Genomic DNA, 25,217 nt, shown 5'->3' on the forward strand with positions numbered 1-25,217 from the left:
CCAACCAAATGTGATGTTTTAAGTCCACAACAATGCTTAAACCACATCAGGAGACCTCTTTTGACATCTGGGAATAATCTAGAAATATGTTCGAGTGAAGTTACCCTCTGGGTTGGGGAGTAACAGATTACATGTAATCCTTTACATGTAAGGGATTACAAAAATGGTAACTGTAATCCATCACGTTACCAGCAAAAATAGTGTAATCAGATTACAGATACTTTTGATAAACTAGATGATTACTTCGAGGGTTACTTTTAAATCCAGAAAGGATGTTTGACACTTCTCTGTTTTCTCAATGACATTCAAATCAACATTCAAAAAAGGTTCAAATTGAAGTTTGTTCCACCTGAGCGAGTCTGACCACAAGTCAGAGACCACTACGATGACACACCACATGTGTTTGATGGATCGTGGGAAAAGAGGAATAGTATTTTGCAGGCTACAGTCCAAGCTATGTCTTCCAATGCTGCGACTGCTGTCGGCATTCAAAGATGATCCAACTTGAATAAACGCTTGGAGGTAAGGACAGCAGTGGTATAGTGTTTGGCGATACGGATATCACTTATTATTGATATCTACATAGCGTATTTATGTGAATCACACTGCTGCTCGCTCATTTAGCTATTTGCGCCTTACGGATTGTGATTGTTGTGAATTGCTGTTCCCAATAATGGTTGAATTCAAGAAGTTTAAGCTGCCAATTAATTTTAAAAAATGAATACAGTGGACAGCCAGTGAAAAATGCGCTCTTGCAACAGCTGCATAGTGCATATCCAAGCCTATGGAATAAAAGTGGGGCTTTAAATTGCTCAATCTAGTTCATGCTGATGAAAAAAATAAATAATAATATCCATAGTCCTAATGGACATATGCTCAAACTTGCACACTTTTGAAAGACTTGAAGGGGCAATATGTAGTTGCTACATGAATTTTTGGACAAATAAACAATATATACATCTGAAGTCGGAAGTTTACATACACCTTAGCCAAAAACATTTAAACATACCTGACATTTAATCCTAGTAAAAATGCCCTGTCTTAGGTCAGTTAGGATCACCACTTTATTTTAAGAATGTGAAATGTCAGAATAATAGCAGAGAGAATAATTTATTTCAGCTTTTATTTCTTAGATCACATTCCCAGTGGGCCAGAAGTTTACATACACTCAACTAGTATTTGGTAGCATTGCCTTTAAATTGTTTAACTTGGATCAAACGTTTCTGGTAGCCTTCCACAAGCTTCCCACAACAGGTTGGGTGAATTTTGGCCCATTCCTCCTGACAGAGCTGGTGTAACGGAGTCAGGTTTCTAGGCCTCCTGGTTCGCACATGCATTTTCAGTTCTGCACACACATTTTCGATAGGACTGAGGGGTCAGGGATTTGTGGTGGCCACTCCAATACCTTGACTTTGTTGTCCATAAGCCATTTTGCCACAACGTTGGAAGGATGCTTGGGGTCATTGTCCATTTGGAAGGCCCATCTGCGACCAAGATTTAACTTCCTGACTGATATCTTGAGATGTTGCTTCAATATATCCACATAATTTGCCACCCTCATAATGCCATCTATTTTGTGAAGTGCACCAGTCCCTCTTACAGCAAAGCACCCCTACAACATGATGCTGCCACCCCCGTGCTTCACGGTTGGGATGGTGTTCTTCGGCTTGCAAGCCTCCCCCTTTTTTCTCCAAACATAATGATGGTCATTATGGCCAAACAGTTCTATTTTTGTTTCATCAGACCAGAGGACATTTCTCCAAAATGTACGATCTTTGTCGTCATGTGCAGTTGCAAACTGTAGTCTGACTTTATGGCAGTTTTGTAGCAGTGGCTTCTTCCTTGCTGAGCGGCCTTTCAGGTTATGTCAATATAAGACTCGTTTTACTGTGGATATAGATGCTTTTGAACCTGTTTCCTCCAGCATCTTTACAAGGTCCTTTGCTGTTGTTCTGGGTTTGATTTGCACTTTTTGCACCAAAGTATGTTAATCTCTAGAGGACAGAATGCTTCTCCTTCCTGAGCGGTATGACGACTGCGTGGTCCCATGGGGTTTATACTTGCGTACTATTGTTTGTACCGATGCATGTGGTACTTTCAAGTGTTTGGAAATTGCTCCCAAGAATGAACCAGACTTGTGGAAGTATTCCATTTTTTTCTGAGGTGTTGGCTGACTTGTTTTGATTTCCCCATGATGTCAAGCGAATAGGCACTGAAGGTACACCTCCAATTGACTCAAAGTATGTCAATTAGCCCAACAGAAGCTTCTTAAGCCATGACTTAATTTTCTGGAATTTTCCAAGATGTTTAAAGGCGCAGTCAGCTTAGTGTATGTAAACTTCTGACCCACTGGAATTGTGATACAGTGAATCATACGTGAAATTATCTGTATGTAAACCATTTTTAGGAAAAATGAATTGTGTCATGCACAAAGTAGATGTCCTTACCGACAAGAAATTTGTGGAGTGGTTGAAAAGAAAGTCACTCAGTGTTTACCAAAACAGAGACAGGGTGTTTTGATATGGTTTCATCTTTGGATTTGCCCTTTAAACAGCTGCATATTATCAATATATCAAAGTGTCACCAACAAAAAGGTAAACAATAGGCCTATAGAAAATTCAGCAGGGCTGGCTAATAAGTCCTTAGTTTTGAGGTTATGCTCAGGTAAAACAATTTGGCTCATCTGTACTTCCATATTTCCATGTCCTATTCTTGAAGATCATGGGGTATAACATTTATTGGAATGACTGGAATTCTGATAGACTTCGGGTTTTATGGTAATACGATCAAATTATATATTGACATTATGTAGAAAGTGAAGGGTTAGAAGAAGTCTACATAACCAACCCATAAAGTAAAATGTAACATCCCATATATGGCCAGCTATGTAAACTGTAACATTGATTTGTCCTGCAATAGATGTTGTTCAATTGGTATTATACATGTTGGTCTTCTTCTAATGCCTCCAAATGGGAAAGTAATCTAAAAGTAATGGAATGTAATCAGATTAAGCTCCTGAGATTGGGTAAACCAAAAGTTACATTACTGATTACAATTTTGTACAGGTAACTGTAACAGATTACATTTAGAAAGTAACCTCCCAACCCTGGTTACCCTTTAATTCAACTGGGGCAGGCACCTAGCACTGTTTGGTTAGCACATGAGATGGAGTTTGCAAAACATATGGCCATTGGATTGAAGCAAATAATCATATTATACTGCCAGATAGATATGGGTTACTTTTTAGCTACACTGAACAAAAATATAAATGCAACATGCAACAATTTAAAAGATTTTACTGAGTTGCAGTTCATATCAGTCAATTGAAATCAATTCATTAGACCCTAATCTATGGATTTCACATGACTGGGAATAAATATATGCATCAGTTGGTCACAGATACCTTAAAAAACAGTGACCACCATTTGCCTCATGCAGTGCAACACATCTCCTTCTCATAGAGTTGAACAGGCTGTTGCCTGTAGAATGTTGTCCGTCTCCTCTTCAATGGCTGTGCGAAGTTGCTGGATATTGGCTGGAACTGGAACACGCTGATTGACAAGTCGATCCAGAGAATCCGAAACATGCTCAATGGGTGACATTGCCTGGTGAGTTTGCAAGGCATGGAAGAACTGGGAAATTTCCAGCAGAACCTTGAGACATGGGGCTGTGTATAATTAAGCTAAAACATTAGGTGATAGCGGGGGATGAATGGCACGACAATGGGCCTCAGTGTAACGGTCTGAGTGTAGTGGGTGAGGAGTCAGGCGCAGGAAGCAGAGAGTTCAGGGGAGTGCTATTTTAATGCACAGAGAAACTGCGAACATAAGCCAACCCTCACGAAAACACAGGGCGTAATGAACAAACAAATGCCCCAAACAGGGGGACTTAAACTGTCCAGAAAAACCCCACAAAATGGGAAAACACAAAACCTATAGACGTGCACACAAGTACACCAAACAGACGGTCACAATAATTAATCCCGCACAAGGAACCAGGCGGGCCGGCTGACTAATAAAGCCTTACTAATAACTACCTAACTCAGAACAGGTGCACTCAATAAACACATAAGGAGGGGGAGGAAATAATCAGTGGCAGCTAGTAGGCCGGCGACGACGACCGCCGAGCGACCACCCGAACGGGAAGGGGAGTGTCCTTAGGTCGGAGTCGTGACACTCAGGATCTCGTCGTGGTATCTCTGCACATTCAAATTGTCATTGATAAAATGCAATTGTGGTTTTTTTTTTTACCCCCTACCCCTTTCAGACACACACAAAATCTGGCATAAAAAAAGCTTACAAAGTAAAATAGTGGGATTTTTATCTGTATGATACAATTAGGACTTTAAAATGGCATATCCACAAATGTGTTGGTGTATTGTTGCTGCACAATGTTTCCAGAGCCCATTATTTTATGGATGTCGTTTGGTTTATTTTCCTGACACATAACGATTCTATGGGAAGCTCAGTTTGTGTGTCTTTGAACATATTTTGGCATTGATTGGAAATGGAGCAATAGTCATTACAGGAATTGGTGAGCAGGTTGGTAGAAGGGGGCAACCCAGAGCATTTCATATGTAAATCTGAGATGCTGCATTTAGTACGGTATGTTATGCATTCACTCGGTGATGTCCATCACCCATTTCGTTAATAATTACAATTTGTATTATATATTCAGAATTTGAAAAATGTACAACATATTACACATTTTCTAAATGTACAATATGTTACGAATTTCAAAAAATGTATGAAATGTTATGTATTCCAGCTAGGTGGTTAGAGTGGTTCTTCCTTTAAAAGTTGTGTCATACTGCAGCACACCTGCGGGCTGGTGCAGAATTCTATGGCACATTATTTAAGTGTCAGCCATTGTTGCCATGAATGCTAGTTAGTGCTAGTGTGACCACCAGAGGCCCTCTTGAGAAGCATTTGACAGTTGTTAATATTGGCTCTACTAGATCATTTAAAACCTTTTTTTGTTAGAGCATATGGGATTGATTTTAAGAAATATAGCTAAATTCATTTGATTAATATTATGGTTTTTCTATTCCTAGAAAAAATGGAAAACGAAACTCTCAGGGTTTCCGTCAGGAATATATGGCACTGTACAATGTGACCAGTCGTAGATAGGCTACTAAGAGCTAAATAATCATAAAATTTCCTCACCCTAATGGTAAGCTAACCAAAATCCAAACGGAGATTCAGTGAAAATAAAAATCTCATTGATTTATCAAGACTAGTCCCCATGATTGTCTCAGACCAGCGCAAAACGGTGCTGAAATAGCTGAGCACACGTGGGTAGGCTAATGCTTCAAATCCTAGGATAACAATTGGATGACTTTGGGTGTTCCAGTAAGCAACCATTTGTTGCCTTCATTAGCATAGTTTATTGTGAAAAATGTATCCGTAACTCTGCCAAGCCTAAAAGCAAGAAACTGATGATACTATAATCTAACAAATGCATTGATCATCTCAGCAAGATTTTACCCATGGTAGTGGAGCTGGGGGGAAGTGCAACTAAAGAGTAGCTGAGATGTACTGTACGGTAGATGAAATAAACATATGCATTTTGAAAGTATTTTTTTGTCATTATTTTATTAACGAAAGCGGAAAGATGTTGATGAACAGATACTGTGTAAAACTTCAGAGTACTTAAGCATCGAATACATTGCAAGTAGGGAGATTTTCACACCTACAGTAGCCGGGCTACTAAACTAATCGTTGGAATACAGATCGCCTCTTGGAACTCATTAACAACTCTCTCTCTCTCACACGCACACACACTTGCTGTCTTGACCTTTGAATACTCAGCTATGAAAGGCCAACTGACATTTCCTCCTAAGGTGCTGACCGGTTGCACCCACTATAACCGCTGTTAATTCTCATAGCAATTTCTTTTCATTTGCATTGCAAATGTGGGCATAAACTGGGTCAAGATGCCAGCAGAGTTCGTAGACTATTATGTAGTAAAATAAAGGTAAAAAAAACAACCTACAACCCTTTTAACAGCACATTACTCAATTGTAGTGAGACTCATGTCGCCTACAGTATATCTAATAATAATAATAATTTAATCTCTACATGTAGGTCTCCTGATTTAAACCCAATCTAACTTGTTGCAACTAAAACGTAGTTGAAATAAACATCTGCATGTTTGCCTGGCATCCATCTCATTCCTTGCCCTCTTTTACTCCGCTAATGCCGCCTGACTCTCCGCCAATGACGTGACTCTCCGCCAATAATTACATTTAGAGGATAGGAGGATTCTAAATGAATATCTAAGGGGCTTTTATATAATTATAATGCAGGGTTAATAATAATAATAGTAATAATAATAACTTTATAAATAAGGATGCATTATTAAAGGAAAATAACATGCGCAAGAGACGGTGGTATATATTTTTATTCGTCACAATTTTCTTTAACCAATTTAGGTCTTTAATGCAGGGCCTACAGACACATTTTTTACTGAAATTGAAACCAACTTTGTATGGCTTGTTTAAAAAATAACAATATTTTGGAGATTATTTTCTTTCAAATAACCGAAGGTCAGAAATTGTAATCTGAATAAAGGCCATTCTTGAACATGGGGTGAGACATTCTTACTAATTTGTAAATAAAACCAGTTTGTTATTATACTTCTGTTTTTAGAGGGAGATAAACCAAAGCCCCACATGTCAAGTGAAATTCCCACATTGTATTTACCTAACTTCTCTCTTAACTCCAGGACCACCAACAGTTTTTTTTGTTGTTGCCTGATGCAGGACTCTTGTACCAGAGGAGAGACTCAGACTGAAAACGCCTCCATTAATTGCAACAATTTAGACTACCAATAGATCAGCGTTCTAACTTCCCTTTGTGATAGTGTGGTGCAATGTCAGAATGCCACCAACTACCACAAATGGTAGCGGCATAAGCTTGTAAATTCTAAAGGAAGAACCACTAAAGGTGGCTAACGTAAACTAGACTAGGGATTAGGGGTTAAAGGTTAGGGTTGTTTAGTCCGTAATTTCCGGACTATAAACCGCTACTTTATTCCCAGGCTTTGAACCTCCCGGTTTTTACAATGCCGCGGCTAATTTGTGGATTTTTCCCGCTTTCAAAAAAACTGAGCACCGTCACATAATGCCGTGTTTCGTTAAAGCCTATTTATTTTTGTTACAAGCCGTGTTTCTTTTTTTTTTAAAGGCTGTGTAAAGTTCATTTGTTTCAATGTACCGGTAGGCACCTGTGGCTTATTTATGTACAAAATATATATTTTTTTAAATAATTCAGTGGGTGCGGTTTATATTCAGGTGCGCTTAATAGTCCAGAAATTACGGTAGTTAGGTTAAAGGGTTAAGGTTGGGGGACGGGTTAGCAAAAATGGTTAATGTTAGTGTTAGCTAAAAGGGTTAAGGTTAGGGTTACGGTTAGGGGAAGGGTTAGCTAACATGCTACGTAGTTGAAAATGTGCTAATTAGCTAAATTGCTAAAGTTGTCCGTGATCAGATTCAAACTCACAACCCTTGGGTTAATAGACGTTTGCATTATATGCCTACCCATCCAACCCAACTAACCACCCTCCATTCTGATTGCCTTAATCTGTTTTATGTAACCATACTAAACAGAACATATTATACTAAATGGAATGTCTTGGATTTACATACAGAATAATATGACATTATATCCGACCAGGTTTGAGGATGTGGTAGATCACTTCATGCACAGGACTTGTAAGCCAAGTGGTGCCTACTCATAAGCCTCATTGCTCCAGGCCAAATATGCCCTCAACTGCAAAATATCTCAGAGGCCAAGACTATTTGTACTTCCCATGCCCCACCCACTGTTACAGGAGGATATAACAGTAAATTAATAATTAACCAAAACAAGCTGGCAAACATCAAATATGCAAAAGGGGGTGATGTTTATATGCCAACGATTAAGATGGCAAGCGAAGCACTTATGCAACCCAAAGCAATTTCTACACAGTCCAATGCATCTGTCAGATTGAGCCAGATCGTTCTATAGCACTTTCCTTGTTTTCAAGCCATGTGTTGGTAAAAATGTAAAAGGACTATAACTATTGCTTGTTAGTGGGAATAAGCATTGCAAAGATCAGGGGATTTATGTGTTCAAGAGCACTCTTTCTAATCTCTTGTGTAAACAAAAGGGGAAATAAGGTCACGGCCAGTAGTTAAATCCATGGTTGGTAATACATCTAAAAAGCCCTGTTTGAAAGGTTGTGGGAGGCAGGCAGTCGGCATAAGGCCTAGCAATGTATTACCCTGTTTCGATTAGATGTTATTGGGGCTGACTCGTCACATACTGCACAGTGCCTTCCTGAAATAATTCACAGCCCTAAACTTTTTCCACACTTTGGTACATTACAGCTAGAGGTCGACCGATTATGATTTTTCAACGCCGATACCGATTATTGGAGGACCAAAAAAAGCCGATAACGATCAAATCGTCCGATTTCTATTTTTTGTAATAATGACAATTACAACAATACGGAATGAACAATTTTATTTCAAATTAATATAATACATCAATAAAATCAATTTAGCCTCAAATAAATAATGAAACAAGTTCAATTTGGTTTAAATGATGCAAAAACAAAATATTGGAGAAGGAAGTAAAAGTGCAACATGTGCCATGTAATAAAGCTAACGTTTAAGTTCCTTGCTCAGAACATGAGAACACATGAAAGCTGGTGGTTCCTTTTAACAAGTCTTCAATATTCCCAGGTAAGAAGTTTTAGGTTGTAGTTGTTAAAGGACTATTTCTCTCTATACCATTTTGTATTTCATATACCATTGACTATTGTATGTTCTTACATTAGTATTGCCTGTTTACAGTATAGCTTCCATTCCTCTCCTCGCCCCTACCTGGGCTTGAACCAGGAAGACATCGACAGCCACCCTCGAAGAATCGTTACCCATCGCTCTATATGCAGCCCAAGGAGAACAACTACTTCTGGGTCTCAGAGCGAGTGACGTCACCGATTGAAACGCTATCAGTGCGCACCCCGCAAACTAGCTAGCCATTTCACATCGGTTACACCAGCCAAAATCTCGGGAGTTGATAGGCTTGAGGTCATAAACAGCTCAAACCACGAAAGTGCTGTTTGAATGAATGCCTACGAGCCTGCTGCTGCCTCCCACCGCTCAGTCAGACTGCTCTATCAAATATCGAATCATAGACCTAATTATAACATAGAAATACGAGCCTTATACCCTGACTCTGCCTGCAATGAACGCAAGAGAAGTGGCACAATTTCCCTAGTTTAATATTGCCTGTTAACCTGGATTTCTTTTAACTAAATATGACGGTTAAAAAAGTATATACTTCTCTGTGTTGATTTTAAGAAAGGCATTGATGTTTATGGTTAGGTACATTCATGCAACGATTGTGCTTTTTTTGCAAATGCACTTTTGATAAGTCGTCCCCTGTTTGGCAAAGTTGGTCTTCACGCAGTTCGCAACGAGCCAGGTGACCCAAACTGCTGCGTATAGCCTGACACTGTTGCACAGAATGCAAAAGAAGTGACACAATTTCCCAAGTTAAAAGAAATTCATGTTAGCAGGCAATATTAACTAAATATGCAGTTTTAAAGGTATATACATGTGTATTGATTTTAAGAAAGGCGTTGATGGTTAGGTACATATGGGTGCAACGACAGTGCTTTTTCGCGAATGCGCTTGTTAAATAACCATTTGGCAAAGTAGGCTATGATTCAATGACAAATTAACAGGCACCGCATCGATTATATGTAACGCAGGACGAGCTAGATAAACTAGTTATATCATTAACCATGTGTAGTTAACTAGTTATTATGTTAAGATTGATTGTTTTTTATAAGATACGTTAAATGCTAGGTAGCACCTTACCTTGGCTCCTTGCTGCACTCACATAACAGGTATTCAGCCTGCCACGCAGTCTCCTCGAGGAGTGCAATGTAATCGGCCATGATCAGTGTCTAAAAATACCGTTTACCGATTGTTTTGAAAATTTGCAACCGGCCTTAATTAATCGGCCATTCCGATTAATCGGCCAACCTCTAATTACAACCTACATTTAAAATGTATTAAATTGATATTTGTGTATCACTGCCCTTGTCACACCCTGACCTGGGAGAGCCTTTTTATGTCTCTATTTTGGTTTGGTCAGGGTGTGATTTGGGTGGGCATTCCTTGGTCCACTTCTTTAGATGGCCATGACAGCCCTACACACAATATCACATAATGTCAAAGTAGAATAGTTTTTTAATGTTACAAATTAATGAAACAATGACAACAAAGGTGATTCTAACATGTTGATTTAGGTGTGTGAATACTAATATAAATGACATATTTCTGTATTTCATTTTCAATATGTTTTCAGTTTGTCATGAAGAGGTATTGTGTGTGGATGGGTGAGAAAAAAAGATTTTATTACATTTTGAATTCAGGCGGTAACACAACAAAAGGTGGAATACGTCAAGGGGTATGAATACTTTCAGATGTAACTGTAATTCACGTAAATGTAGGCCACTTGTGAGGAGAATGATTTCCACCTCTATCCTCTGAGCTTGGGCAACTGATTCTCACATTCAATGTTTTTTACAATAGTGTTTGCTAATAAAATGCAACATAAACTCTGACTTTATCAACAGAGTCTCACCAGCTTGTGTAAATATCTGTAAACTTTACCACTTGTTAAACCAATGACTCCAAATTCACAGAGAGTTAGTTTTGTTTATCACTTTTAATTCCACAGTGTCTTAGGTCTTTAGGGGAACAGTTCAGATGCAATATAATTTGGGATCTAACTATGAACAAAACAAAATATCTTTAATCTTTCCATCTCTTCTGCCTATCTAAGCACCATGCAGGCCTTCCAGATACGACCAGTAATACAATATCAAAAAAATACGATTTCATCATCTTCGCCAAATTATTCTCTCGCTCATTCTCTGATCATGTACATTATCCAAGCACAGTCAATGAATTAATCACACCAGGGACACACAATTCTTTGTTCATTGTAGAAGGCTATAATGAAAAATACAATGCATTTCTAGCTTTGCAATAAAAATATTTTAACTGTAATGCCAATCAGCCACAGACTTGGTGTTGAAAACATGTATTCATTAAATCATCAGTTTAAATATACCATGACAAGGAAAACATCTTCCATTAAGTCAAGCTACTACTTAGGGGTTCGGTGTTTTGCATCATTGAGGATTACCGTTCATGTTCATAATGTACTTGTCACTTGTTACATTTTCATTTACTAATTGTATGGGTGTGGGAGGGGTAGGGTTGGGAGGGGTGAAAGCTCAGACACAGCCCCCTAAGAGGATCATGTGGGTTTGAGTGCGGAGACACCTAATCTTCATCATCAACAACGCATTCATCTTCACCAACACAATCACTGAATTCGACAATTTGGCTAAGCCGAGAGAGAGACTCCATTGATAAATCACATCACAGTTACAAAGTTTACAGCCTACAAAACAAAACAGTTGAGTACTAGTGAAAGTATTTCTAGGAAGCAATTAATAAGATAGACATTCAGGATGTAAAAAAGGCAACCCTATCCAGACTAAAATAAGTCTCAAGTCCATTACAGAGAACTGAGGGATGCAAACCGGGGTTGATGAACGACAGAGCTTTGACCAAATTACCTACAGCGGCCCAGTAATAGTTTAGAAACCAGGGATGCGTCCCAAATGGCACCCTCTTCCCTATATAAGTGTACAAAAGTAGTGCACTACATAGGGAATTGGATGCCATTTGGGATTCAATCCATCATTCTTCACTGGCTGAGGAAATGGGACATAAAATTCAGGATAGCATCTTTAGTCATATGCTCCCAAGATTACCATCCCAACCTGTAACTCTGGCAACATTGGCCACATATTGAGTGTTGGCTTTAAGCATTCAGATCTCTCAGTTTACAGTTTTCAGTTGATGCTCTGCATGCATTTACACTCACATGTGTAGTTTAGAACATTCTTGCTAAAAACACAACTCTTGTGCTTATTTGCTTATCCATTAAAATGTGATGTGTGGTAATAGGCAACCTGATGGGTAAAAGGAATGGGGATTTGGAGAGTGTTTATCTCAAGTAGGCCTACATTCATATTACTGCTTTTGAAGGAAATTAGTTAAAGGGAATATAGGTCCTAGTGTATTGATTAAAGAAAATAATTAATTCTCATCACAATCATTTAGCATTTTATGTAGGCTACAGGCTAAATAAGTGATAATTGCACAGTGCAAAATACGTGGATATAGGCTAATGCTTGCACTTACTTATTGCTCTCAAATGTGGCGAAAAGGGTTGAGGCTATTTTAGGTTTCAAACATGGAAATGCGACAGAACAAATCTACGTCGGCACAGTCAGATGATTTACAAAGGCAGGAAGGCACACAGGCATGCTTTACAGCCTCCCGCCCATGGTTTTATCGGTTTGGCACCGAAAAGGGAAAACAAGTTTACTCCGGGCTATAAAAAATATGTAAGGTTCATATTCTCAAGAACTCTAGGTAACGGAACAGCACGTGGGAGATAAAAAGAAAATGCTATACATACAGTTGAAGTCGGAAGTTTACATACTCTTAGGTTGGAGTCATTAAAACTAGTTTTTCAACCACTCCACACATTTCTTGTTAACAAACTATAGTTTTGGCAAGTCGGTTAGGACATCATGTGTTCAAGAGCACTCTTTCTAATCTCTTGTGTAAACAAAAGGGGAAATCAGGTCACAGCCAGTAGTTAAATCCATGGTTGGTAATACATCTAAAAAGCCCTGTTTGAAAGGTTGTGGGAGGCAGGCAGTCGGCATAAGGCCTAGCAATGTAGTACCTTGTTTCGATTAGATGTTATTGGGGCTGACTCGTCACATACCGTACAGTGCCTTCCCGAAAGAATTCACAGCCCTAGACTTTTTCCACATTTTGGTATGTTACAGCTAGAGGTCGACCGATTATGATTTTTCAACGCCGATACCGATTATTGGAGGACCAAAAAAAGCCGATACCGATCAAAATCGGCCGATTCCTATTTTTTTGTAATAATGACAATTACAACAATACTGAACGAAATCTTTTATTTCAACTTAATATAATACATCAATTTAGCCTCAAATAAATAATGAAACATGTTCAATTTGGTTTAAATAATGCAAAAAGAAAGTATTGGAGAAGTAAAAGTGCAACATGTGCCATGTAATAAAGCTAACGTTTAAGTTCCTTGCTCAGAACATGAGAACACATGAAAGCTGGTGGTTCCTTTTAACAATTCTTCAATATTCCCAGGTAAGACGTTTTAGGTTGTAGTTATTATAGGACTATTTCTCTCTATACACCATTTTGTATTTCATATACCATTGGATATTGTATGTTCTTATAGGCACTTTAGTATTGCCAGTTTACAGTATAGCTTCCGTTCCTCTCCTCGCCCCAACCTGAGCTCGAACCAGGAACACATCGACAACAGCCACCCTCGAAGCATCGTTACCCATCGCTCTATATACAGCCCTTGCAGAGCAAGGGGAACAACTACTTCAAGGTCTCAGAGCGAGTGACGTCACCGATTGAAACGCTATCAGCGCGCACACCGCTAACTAGCTAGCCATTTCACATCGGTTACACCAGCCAAAATCTCGGGAGTTGATAGGCTTGAAGTCAAAAAACAGCTCATTGCTTGAAGAACAGCGAAGAGCTGCTGGCAAACCCACGAAAGTGCTGTTTGAATGAATGCTTACGAGCCTGCTGCTGCCTACCACCGCTCAGTCAGACTGCTCTATCAAATATCAAATCATAGACTTCATTATAACATAGAAATACGAGCCTTATGTCATTAATATGGTAAAATCCGGAAACTATCATTTTGAAAACAAAACGTTTATTCTTTCAGTGAAAGACCGTTCTGTAATATATCTAACGGGTGGCATGCATAAATCTAAATATTCCTATTACATTGCACAACCTTCAATGTTATGTTATAATTACATAACATTTTGGCAAATTAGTTTGCAACGAGCCAGGCTGTTGCATATACCCTGACTCTGCCTGCAATGAACACAAGAGAAGTGACACAATTTCCCTAGTTTAATATTGCCTGCAAACCTGGATTTCTTTTAACTAAATATAACGGTTTGATTTTAAGAAAGGCATTGATGTTTATGGTTAGGTACATTCATGCAACGATTGTGCTTTTTTCACAAAGGCACTTTTGATAAGTCATCCCCCGTTTGGCGAAGTTGGTCTTCACACAGTTCGCAACGAGCCAGGCGACCCAAACTGCTGCATATAGCCTGACTCTGTTGCACAGAATGCAAGAGAAGTGACACAATTTCCCAAGTTAAAAGAAATTCATGTTAGCAGGCAATATTAACTAAATATGCAGGTTTAAAAATATATACATGTGTATTGATTTTAAGAAAGGCGTTGATGGTTAGGTACATATAGGTGCAACGACAGTGCTTTTTCGCGAATGCGCTTGTTAAATAACCATTTGGCAAAGTAGGCTATGATTCAATGACAAATTAATAGGCACCGCATCGATTATATGTAACGAAGGACGAGCTAGATAAACTAGTACTATCATTAACCATGTGTAGTTAACTAGTTATTATGTTAAGATTGATTGTTTTTTATAAGATACGTTAAATGCTTGGTAGCACCTTACCTTGGCACCTTGCTGCACTCGCATAACAGGTATTCAGCCTGCCACACAGTCTCCTCGTGGAGTGCAATGTAATCGGCCATGATCGGTGCCCAAAAATACAGTTTACCGATTGTTTTGAAAACTTGAAATCAGCCTTAATTAATCAGCCATTCCGATTAATCGGCCAAACTCTAGTTACAACCTACATTTAAAATGTATTAAATTGATATTTGTGTATCACTGCCCTTGTCACACCCTGACCTGGGAGAGCCTTTTTCTGTCTCTATTTTGGTTTGGTCAGGGTGTGATTTGGGTTGGCATTCTATGTTTTGTTTTCTATGATTCTTTAATTCTAAGTTTTGGCCGGGTATGGTTCTCAATCAGGGACAGCTGTCTATCGTTGTCTCTGATTGAGAATCATACTTAGGTAGCCCTTTTTCCCTCCTTAAGTGTGGGTACGTTACTTTTGTTAGTGGCACTATAGCCCTGTAAGATTCACAGGAGTTTCTTCATTTCTTGTTTTGTTGGCGACATTTACAATAATAAAAAAAATGTACGTTCACCACGCTGCACCTTAGTCCACTTCTTTCGATGGCCGTGACAGCCCTACACACAATATTACATAATGTCAAAGTAGAATAGTTTTTTTAATGTTACAAATTAATTAAACAATGAAAACAACCCCTTTCTACACACATTATTACATAATGTCAAAGTAGAATAGTTTTTTTTAATGTTACAAATTAATTAAACAATGAAAACAACCCCTTTCTTATGGCAAGCCTAAATAAGTGAAGAAGTCAAAATCTGCTTAAAAAGTTGCATAATAATTTACATGGACTCTGATACACCTGTTCTGAAAGGCCACAGAGTTTGCAACACAACTACGCAAGGAGCACCACCAAGCAAGCGGCACCATGAAGACCAATGAGCTCTCCAAAAAGGTCAGAGACAGAATTGTGGAGAAGTACAGATCAGGGTTGGGTTATAGAAAAATATCCGAAAATTTGAACATCGCAGAATATGGCACCAAAACAAACCTACCAAGAGTGGGCCGCCCACCAAAATTCACAGACCAGGCAAGGAGGGCATTAATCAGAGGCAACCAAAAGACCAAAGATAACCAAAGCTCCACAGCGGAGATTGGAGTATCTGTCCATAGGACCACTTTAAGCCGTACACTCCACAGAGCTGGGCTTTACGGAAGAACGGGCAGAAAAAAGGCATTGCTTAATGAAAATAATAAGCAAACACATTTGGTGTTTGCCAAAAGGCATGTGGGAGACTCCCCAAACATATGGAAGAAGGTACTCTGGTTAGATTAGACTAAAATTGAGCTTTTTGGCCATCAAGGAAAACGCTATGTCTGGCACAAACCCAACACCTCGCATCACCAAGAGAACATCATCCCCACAGAGAAGCATGTTGGTGGCAACATCATGCCGAGGGGATGTTTTTCATCGGCAGGGACTGGGAAACTGGTCAGAATTTAAGGAATGATCAATGGCTCTAAATACAGGGAAATTATTGAGGGAATCCTGTTTCAGTCTTCCAGAGATTTGAGACTGGAAAGCAGGTTCACCTTCCAGCAGGACAATGACTCTAAGCAGACTCTTAAAGCAACACTGGAGTAGTTTAAGGGGAACATTTAAATGTCTTGGAATGGCCTAGTCAAAGCCCAGACCTCAATCCAATTGATAATCTGTGGTATGACTTTAATATTGCTGTACACCAGCGGAACCCATCCAACTTGAAGGAGCTGGAGCAGTTTTGCCTTGAAGAATGGGCAAAAATCCCAGTGGCTAGATGTGCCAGGCTTATAGAGACATACCCGAAGAGACTTGCAGCTGTCATTGCTGCAAAAGGTGGCTCTACAGAATATTGACTTTTGGGGGGTGAATAGTTATGCACGCTGAATTTTTCAATGTGTGTTTCACAATAGAAAAATATTTTGCATCTTCAAAGTGGTTGGCATGTTGTGTAAATTCAATGATACAAACCCCCCAAAAATCAATTTTACTTCCAGGTTGTAAAGCAAATTGTTTTTGAAAAATGCCAACCAAAGGGGGTGAATACTTTCACAAGCCAATGTAAAACATCCTATTCCAAAACATCCTACATCCTGTATGTAAGGCACTGACGTAATATTGTAAAAAATGTGTCAAAGCTTTTTATCCTGAATAAAGTGTTGTTTGGGGCAAACCCAATAACACATTACCGAGTACAATCTCCATATTTTCAAGCATAGTGGTGGCTGCTCATGTTATGGGTATGCTTGTAATTGTTAAGGATGTGGAGTTTTTCAGGACAAAATATAAAAAGAACAGAGCTATGCACAGGAAAAATCCTAGGGGAAATCCTGGTTCGGTCTGCTTTCCACCAGACACTTAAGAGGTTAATTCACCTTTCAGCACGACAATGAGCTAAATTGCAAGGCCAAGTCAACACTGGAGTTGCTTACCAAGAAGACAGTGAATGTTCTTGAGTGGCCAAGTTACAGTTTTGACTTAAGTCTGCTTGAATATCTATATCTATAGCAAGACTGGAAAATAATTGTCTCGCAATGACCAACAACCAATTTGACAGAGCTTGAAGAATTTATAAAATAACAATGGGCAAATATTGCACAATCCAGGTGTGCAAAGCTCTTAGAGATTTACACAGAAAGACAGCTGTTATCGCTGCCAAAGGTGATTCTAACATGTTGATTTAGGTGTGTGAATACTAATATAAATGACATATTTCTGTATTTCATTTTCAATAAGTTTTCACTTTGTCATGAAGAGGTATTGTGTGTAGATGGGTGAGAAAAAAATATTTTATTAAAATTTGAATTCAGGCGGTAACACAACAAAAGGTGGAATACGTCAAGGGGTATGAATACTTTCAGATGTAACTGTAATTCACGTAAATGTAGGCCACTTGTGAGGAGAATGATTTCCACCTCTATCCTCTGAGCTTGGGCAACTGATTCTCACATTCAATGTTTTTTACAATAGTGTTTGCTAATAAAATGCTATATAAACTCTGACTTTATCAACAGAGTCTCACCAGCTTGTGTAAATATCTGTAAACTTTACCACTTGTTAAAACAATGTCTCCATATTCACAGAGAGTTAGTTTTGTTTATCACTTTTAATTCCACAGTGTCTTAGGTCTTTAGGGTAACAGTTCAGATGCAATATAATTTGGGATCTAACTATGAACAAAACAAAATATCTTTAATCTTTCCATCTCTTCTGCCTATCCAAGCACCATGCAGGCCTTCCAGAATATCAAAATACAGTGCCTTGCGAAAGTATTCGGCCCCCTTGAACTTTGCGACCTTTTGCCACATTTCAGGCTTCAAACATAAAGATATAAAACTGTATTGTTTTTGTGAAGAATCAACAACAAGTGGGACACAATCATGAAGTGGAACGACATTTATTGGATATTTCAAAAACTGAAAAATTGGCCGTGCAAAATTATTCAGCCCCTTTACTTTCAGTGCAACAAACTCTGCAAAAGTTCAGTGAGGATCTCTGAATGATCCAATGTTGACCTAATTGACGAATGATGATAAATACAATCCACCTGTGTGTAATCAAGTCTCCGTATAAATGCACCTGCACTGTGATAGTCTCAGAGGTCAGTTAAAAGCGCAGAGAGCATCATGAAGAACAAGGAACACACCAGGCAGGTCCGAGATACTGTTGTGAAGAAGTTTAAAGCAGGATTTGGATACAAAAAGATTTCCCAAGCTTTAAACATCCCAAGGAGCACTGTGCAAGCGATAATATTGAAATGGAAGGAGTATCAGACCACTGCAAATCTACCAAGACCTGGCCATCCCTCTAAACTTTCAGCTCATACAAGGAGAAGACTGATCAGAGATGCAGCCAAGAGGCCCATGATCACTCTGCATGAACTGCAGAGATCTACAGCTGAGGTGGGAGACTCTGTCCATAGGACAACAATCAGTCGTATATTGCACAAATCTGGCCTTTATGGAAGAGTGGCAAGAAGAAAGCCATTTCTTAAAGATATCCATAAAAAGTGTTGTTTAAAGTTTGCCACAAGCCACCTGGGAGACACACCAAACATATGGAAGAAGGTGTTCTGGTCAGATGAAACCAAAATTGAACTTTTTGGCAACAATGCAAAACGTTGTGTTTGGCGTAAAAGCGACACAGCTCATCACCCTGAACACACCATCCCCACTGTCAAACATGGTGGTGGCAGCATCATGGTTTGGGCCTGCTTTTCTTCAGCAGGGACAGGGAAGATGGTTAAAATTGATGGGAAGATGGATGGAGCCAAATACAGGACCATTCTGGAAGAAAACCTGATGGAGTCTGCAAAAGACCTGAGACTGGGACGGAGATTTGTCTTCCAACAAGACAATGATCCAAAACATAAAGCAAAATCTACAATGGAATGGTTCAAAAATAAACATATCCAGGTGTTAGAATGGCCAAGTCAAAGTCCAGACCTGAATCCAATCGAGAATCTGTGGAAAGAACTGAAAACTGCTGTTCACAAATGCTCTCCATCCAACCTCACTGAGCTCGAGCTGTTTTGCAAGGAGGAATGGGAAAACATTTCAGTCTCTCCATGTGCAAAACCGATAGAGACATACCCCAAGCGACTTACAGCTGTAATCGCAGCAAAAGGTGGCGCTACAAAGTATTAACTTAAGGGGGCTGAATAATTTTGCACGCCCAATTTTTCAGTTTTTGATTTGTTAAAAAAGTTTGAAATATCCAATAAATGTCGTTCCACTTCATGATTGTGACCCACTTGTTGTTGATTCTTCACAAAAAAATACAGTTTTATATCTTTCTTTATGTTTGAAGCCTGAAATGTGACAAAAGGTCGCAAAGTTCAAGGGGGCGGAATACTTTCGCAAGGCACTGTAATACGATATCATCATCTTCGCCAAATTATTTTCTCTCTCATTCTCTGATCATGTACATTATCCAAGCACAGTCAATGAATTAATCACACCAGGGACACACAATCCTTTCTTCATTGTAGAAGGCTATAATGAATAATACAATGCATTTCTAGCTTTCCAATAAAAATTATTTTAATTCTAATGCCAATCAGCCACAGACTTGGTGTTGAAAACATGTATTCATTAAATCATCAGTTTAAATAGACCATGACGAGGAAAACATCTTCCATTAAGTCAAGCTACTATTTAGGGGTACGGTGTTTTGCATCATTGAGGATTACCGTTCATGTTCATAATGTACTTGTCACTTGTTACATTTTCATTTACTAATTGTATGGGTGTGGGAGTGGTAGGGTTGGGAGGGGTGAAAGCTCAGACACAGCCCCCTAAGAGGATCATGTGGGTTTGAGTGCGGAGACACCTAATCTTCATCATCAACAACGCATTCATCTTCACCAACACAATCATTGAATTCGACAATTTGGCTACGCCGAGAGAGAGACTCCATTGATAAATCACATCACAGTTACAAAGTTTACAGCCTACAAAACAAAACAGTTGTAAAAAAGGCAACACTATCCAGACTAAAATAAGTCTCAAGTCCATTACAGAGAACTGAGGGATGCAAACCGGGGTTTATAAACGACAGTGTTGACCAAATTACCTACTGCGGCCCAGTAATAGTTTAGAAACCAGGGATGCGTCCCAAATGGCACCCTCTTCCCTATATAGTGTACAAACGTAGTGCACTATATAGAGAATTGGATGCCATTTGGGATTCAATCCATCATTCTTCACTGGCTGAGGAAATGGGACATAAAATGCAGGATAGCATCTTTAGTCATATGCTCCCAAGATTACCATCCCAACCTGTAACTCTGGCAACATTGGCCACATATTGAATGTTGGCTTTAAACATTCAGATCTCTCAGTTTACAGTTTTCAGTTGATGCTCTGCATGCATGTACACTCACATGTGTAGTTTAAGACATTCTTGCTAAAAACACAACGCCTGTGCCTATTTGCTTATCCATTAAAATGTGATGTGTGGTAATAGGCAACCTGATGGGTAAAAGGAATGGGGATTTGGAGAGTGTTTATCTCAAGTAGGCCTACATTCATATTACTGTTTATGAAGGAAATTAGATAAAAGGGAATATAGGTCCTAGTGTATTGATTAAAGGAAATAATTCATTCTCATCACAATCATTTAGCCTTTTATGTAGGCTACAGGCTAAATAACAGTGATAATTGCACAGTGCAAAATACGTGGAATATAGGCTAATGCTTGCACTTACTTATTGCTCTCAAATGTGTCGAAAGGGGTTGAGGCTATTTTAGGTTTCAAACATGGAAATGCGACAGAACAAATCTACATCGGCAGTCAGATGATTTACAAAGGCAGGAAGGCACGCAGGCATGCTTTACAGCCTCCCGCCCATGGTTTTATCGGTTTGGCACCGAAAAGGGAAAACAAGTTTACAGCAGGTGGGAGATAAAAAGAAAATGCCATACATACAGTTGAAGTTGGAAGTTTACATACTCTTAGGTGGGAGTCATTAAAACTAGCTTTTCAACCACTCCACACATTTCTTGTGAATTACAGTTTTAGCAGGTCGGTTAGGACATCTACTTTGTACATGACACAAGTCATTTTTACAACAATTGTTTAAAGACAGACAATTCCCTGTATCACAATTCCAGTGGGGCAGAAGTTTATATACACTAAGTTGACTGTGCCTATAAATAGCTTGGAAAATTCCAGAAAATTATGTCATGGCTTTAGAAGCTTCTGATAGGCTAATTGACATAATTTGATGTGTACCAGTGGATGTATTTCAAGTCCTACCTTCAAACTCTGTGCGTCTTTGCTTGACACCATGGGAAAATCAAAAGAAATCAGCCAAGACCTCAGAAAAAAATGTGTAGAATTCCACAAGTCTGGTTCATCCTCGGGAGCAATTTCCAAATGCAGGAATGTACCACGTCCATCTGTACAAACAATAGTAAGCAAGTATATACACCATGGGACCACGTAGCCGTCACACAGCTCAGGAAGAAGACGCGTTCTATCTCCTAGAGACAAACGTACTTTGGTGCGAAAAGTGCAAATCAATCCCAGAACAACAGCAAAGGACCTTGTGAAGAAGCTGGAGGAAACAGGTACAATATAATCGATATCCAAGGTAAAACAAGTCCTATATCGACATAACCTGAAAGGCTGCTCAGCAAGGAAGAAGCCACTGCTCTTAAACTGCCATAAAAAAAAGCCAGACGACGATTTGCAACTGCACATGTGGACAAAGATTGACGTTTTTGGAGAAATGTCCTTTGGTCTGATGAAACAAAAATAGAACTGTTTGGCCATAACGACCATGGTTATGTTTGGAGGAAAAAGGGAACACCATCCCAACAGTGAAGAACTGGGGTGGCAGCATCATGTTGTTGGGGTGCTTTGCTGCAGGAGGGACTGGTGCACTTCACAAAATAAATGGCATCATGAGGTAGGAAACATTATGAGGATATATTGAAGCAACATCTCAAGACATCAAACAGGAAGTTAAAGCTTGTTTATGTAACGGATGTGAAATGGCTAGCTAGTTAGCGGTGTTCGCGCTAAATAGCGTTTCAATCGGTGACGTCACTTGCTCTGAGACCTTGAAGTAGTAGTTCCCCTTGCTCTGCAAGGGCCGCGGCTTTTGTGGAGCGATGGGTAACGATGCCTCGTGGGTGACTGTTGTTGATGTATGCAGAGGGTCCCTGGTTCGCGCCCGGGTATGGGCGAGGGGACGGTCTAAAGTTATACTGTTACATATACAAATTACTTTCAAATTTACAATTACCCCAAGCATACTTCCAAAGTTGTGGCAAAATGGCATGTGTGAGCAAGGAGGCCTACAAACCAGACTCAGTTACACCAGCTCTGTGAGGAGGAATGGGCCAAAATTCACCCAACTTATTGTGGGAAGCTTGTGGAAGAGTACCCGAAACATTTGACCCAAGTTAAACAATTTAAAGGCAATGCTACTGTATACTAATTCAGTGTTTGTTTACTTCTGACCCACTGGGAATGTGACTAAAGAAATAAAAGATGAAATAAATAATTATCTCTATTATTTTGACATTTCACATTCTTAAAATAAATTGGTGATCCTACCTGACCTAAGACAGGGAAGTTTTTCGAGGATTAAATGTCAGGAATTGTGAAAAACTGATATTAAATGTGTTTAGCTAAGGTGTATGTAAACTTGCGATAGATACCTGACATGTCCTCAACTGGCAGCTTCATTAAATACTACCCGCAAAACACCCGTCTCAACGTCAACAGTGAAGAGGCGACTCCGGGATGCTGGCCTTCTTGGCAGAGTTCCTCTGTCCAGTGTCTGTGTTACTTTGCCCATGTTAATATTTTCTTTTTTTGCCAGTCTGAGATATGGCTTTTTCTTTGCAACTCTGCCTAGAAGGCCAGCATCCCAGAGTTGCCTCTTCACTGTTGAAGTTGAGACTGGTGTTCTGTGGGTACTATTTAATGAAGCTGCCAGTTGAGGACTTGTGAGGTGTCTGTTTCTCAAACTAGACACTCTAAAGTACTTGTCCTCTTGCTCAGTTGTGCACCGGGGCCTCCCACTCCTCTTTATATTCTGGTTAAAGCTAGTTTGCGATGTTCTGTGAAGGGAGTAGTACACAACGTTGTACGAGATCTTCAGTTTCTTGGCAATTTCTCACAATTTCTCGCATACTGATGCTCCAGATACTCAACTAGTCCAAAGAAGGCCAGTTTCATTGCTTCTTTCATCAGAACAACAGTTTTCAGCTGTGTTAACATAATTGCAAAAGGATTTTCTAATGATCAATTAGCAATTTAAAATGATCAACTTGGATTAGCTAACACAACATGACATTGGAACATAGGAGTGATGGTTGCTGATAATGGGCCTCTGAAAGTTAGTCAATACGGAACATTTCAAGAACTTTGACAGTTTCTTCAAGTGCAGTCGCAAAATCCATCAAGCGCTATGATGAAACTGGCTCTCATAAGGACCGCCAAAGGAAAGGAAGACCCAGAGTTAACTCTGCTGCAGAGGATAAGTTAAGTTACCAGCCCAAAGAAATGCTTTATAGAGTTCAAGTAACAGACACATCAATATCAACTGTTCAGAGGGGACTAAGTGAATCAGGCCATCATGGTTGAATTGTTGCAAAGAAACCACTACTAAAGGACACCAATAAGAAGAAGAGACTTGTTTGGGCCAAGAAACTTGAGCAATGGACATTAGACCGGTGGAAATCTGTCCTTTTGCCTGATGAGATCAAATTTGAAATGTTTTGTTCCAACTGTCAGTGATTTATTTAAAATTCAAGGCATACTTAACCTGCAGGGATACCACAGCATTCTGCAGCGATACACCAACCCATCTGGTTTGAGCTTAGTGGGACTATCATTTTTTTTAACAGGACAATGACCCAACACACCTCCAGGCTGTGTAAGAGCTATTTGACCATGAAGTAGAGAGATGGAGTGCTGCGTCAGATGACCTGGCCTCCACAATCACCCGACCTCAACCCAATTGAAATGGCTTTGGATGAGTTGGACCGCAGAGTGAAGCAAAAGCAGCCAACAAGTGCTCAGCTTGTGTGGGGACTCCTTCAAGACCGTTGGAAAAGCATTCCAGTTGATGTTTGAGAGAATGCCAAGAGTGTACAAAGCTGTCATCAAGGCAAAGGGTGGCTACTTTGAAGAATGTCAAACATAAAATATATTTTGACTTGTTTAAACACTTTTTGGTTACTACATGATTCCATATGTGTTATTTTATAGTTTTGAGGTCTTCACTATTATTCTACAGTGTAGAAAATAGTAAAAAATAAAGAAAAACCCTTTAATGAGTAGGTGTTCTAAAACTTTTGACCGGTACTGTACATATAATACACTGAGTGTACAAAACATTAATAACACCTTCCTAATATTTAGTTTCACGGATGTCTATTGGGTGTTGGAACATTCTTCATACACATGGGAAACTGAGCGTGAAAATCTCAGCAGCATTGCAGTTCTTGACACAAACCTGTGTGCCTGGCACCTACTCAGCATCTGACCGTAAGGCGCAACAGAGGGTAGTGCGAACGGCCCAGTACATCACTGGGGCCAAATTCCTGCCATTTTTTTAGGCAGTGTCAGAGGAAAGCCCATAGAATTGTCAGAGACTTCAGTCACCCAAGTTATAGACTGTTTTCTCTGCTACCACATGGCAAGCGGTACCGGAGGGCCAAGTCTTGGACCAAAGGAATCCTCCAGCCTGTACACTGCTGCTCCTCGCTGTTTGTTTACCTTTGCATAGTCACTTCGCCCCCACCTACATATACAGATTACCTCAACTAGCCTGTACCCCTGACTCGGTACCGGTGCCCCCCGTACATAGCCTCATTATTATAATTCTTATTGTGTTACTTTTTATTTTAGCCTACTTGGTAAATATTTTCTTCTTCTTGAATTGCACTGTTGGTTAACGGCTTGTAAAGTCAGCATTTCACGGGAAAGTCTACACTTGTATTCGGCGCATGTGGCAAATAAAGTTTAATTTGACATATATAATCCATGTCTCAATTGTCTCAAGGCTTAAAAATCTTTGTTAAAACTG

At 39.4% G+C, this 25,217-nt stretch overlaps 1 protein-coding gene across 1 annotated transcript in view; it reads right to left on the reverse strand.

The window, feature by feature from the left end:
• Window positions 1-25,217, reverse strand: part of LOC118367202 (tomoregulin-2-like) — a 162,924-nt gene that overhangs the window by 136,017 nt on the left and 1,690 nt on the right. The gene's annotated exons all lie outside the window — the stretch shown is intronic.

This window comes from Oncorhynchus keta, chromosome 34, assembly GCF_023373465.1.
Source record: "Oncorhynchus keta strain PuntledgeMale-10-30-2019 chromosome 34, Oket_V2, whole genome shotgun sequence".
In the NCBI taxonomy this organism is placed as follows: Eukaryota; Metazoa; Chordata; class Actinopteri; order Salmoniformes; family Salmonidae; genus Oncorhynchus; species Oncorhynchus keta.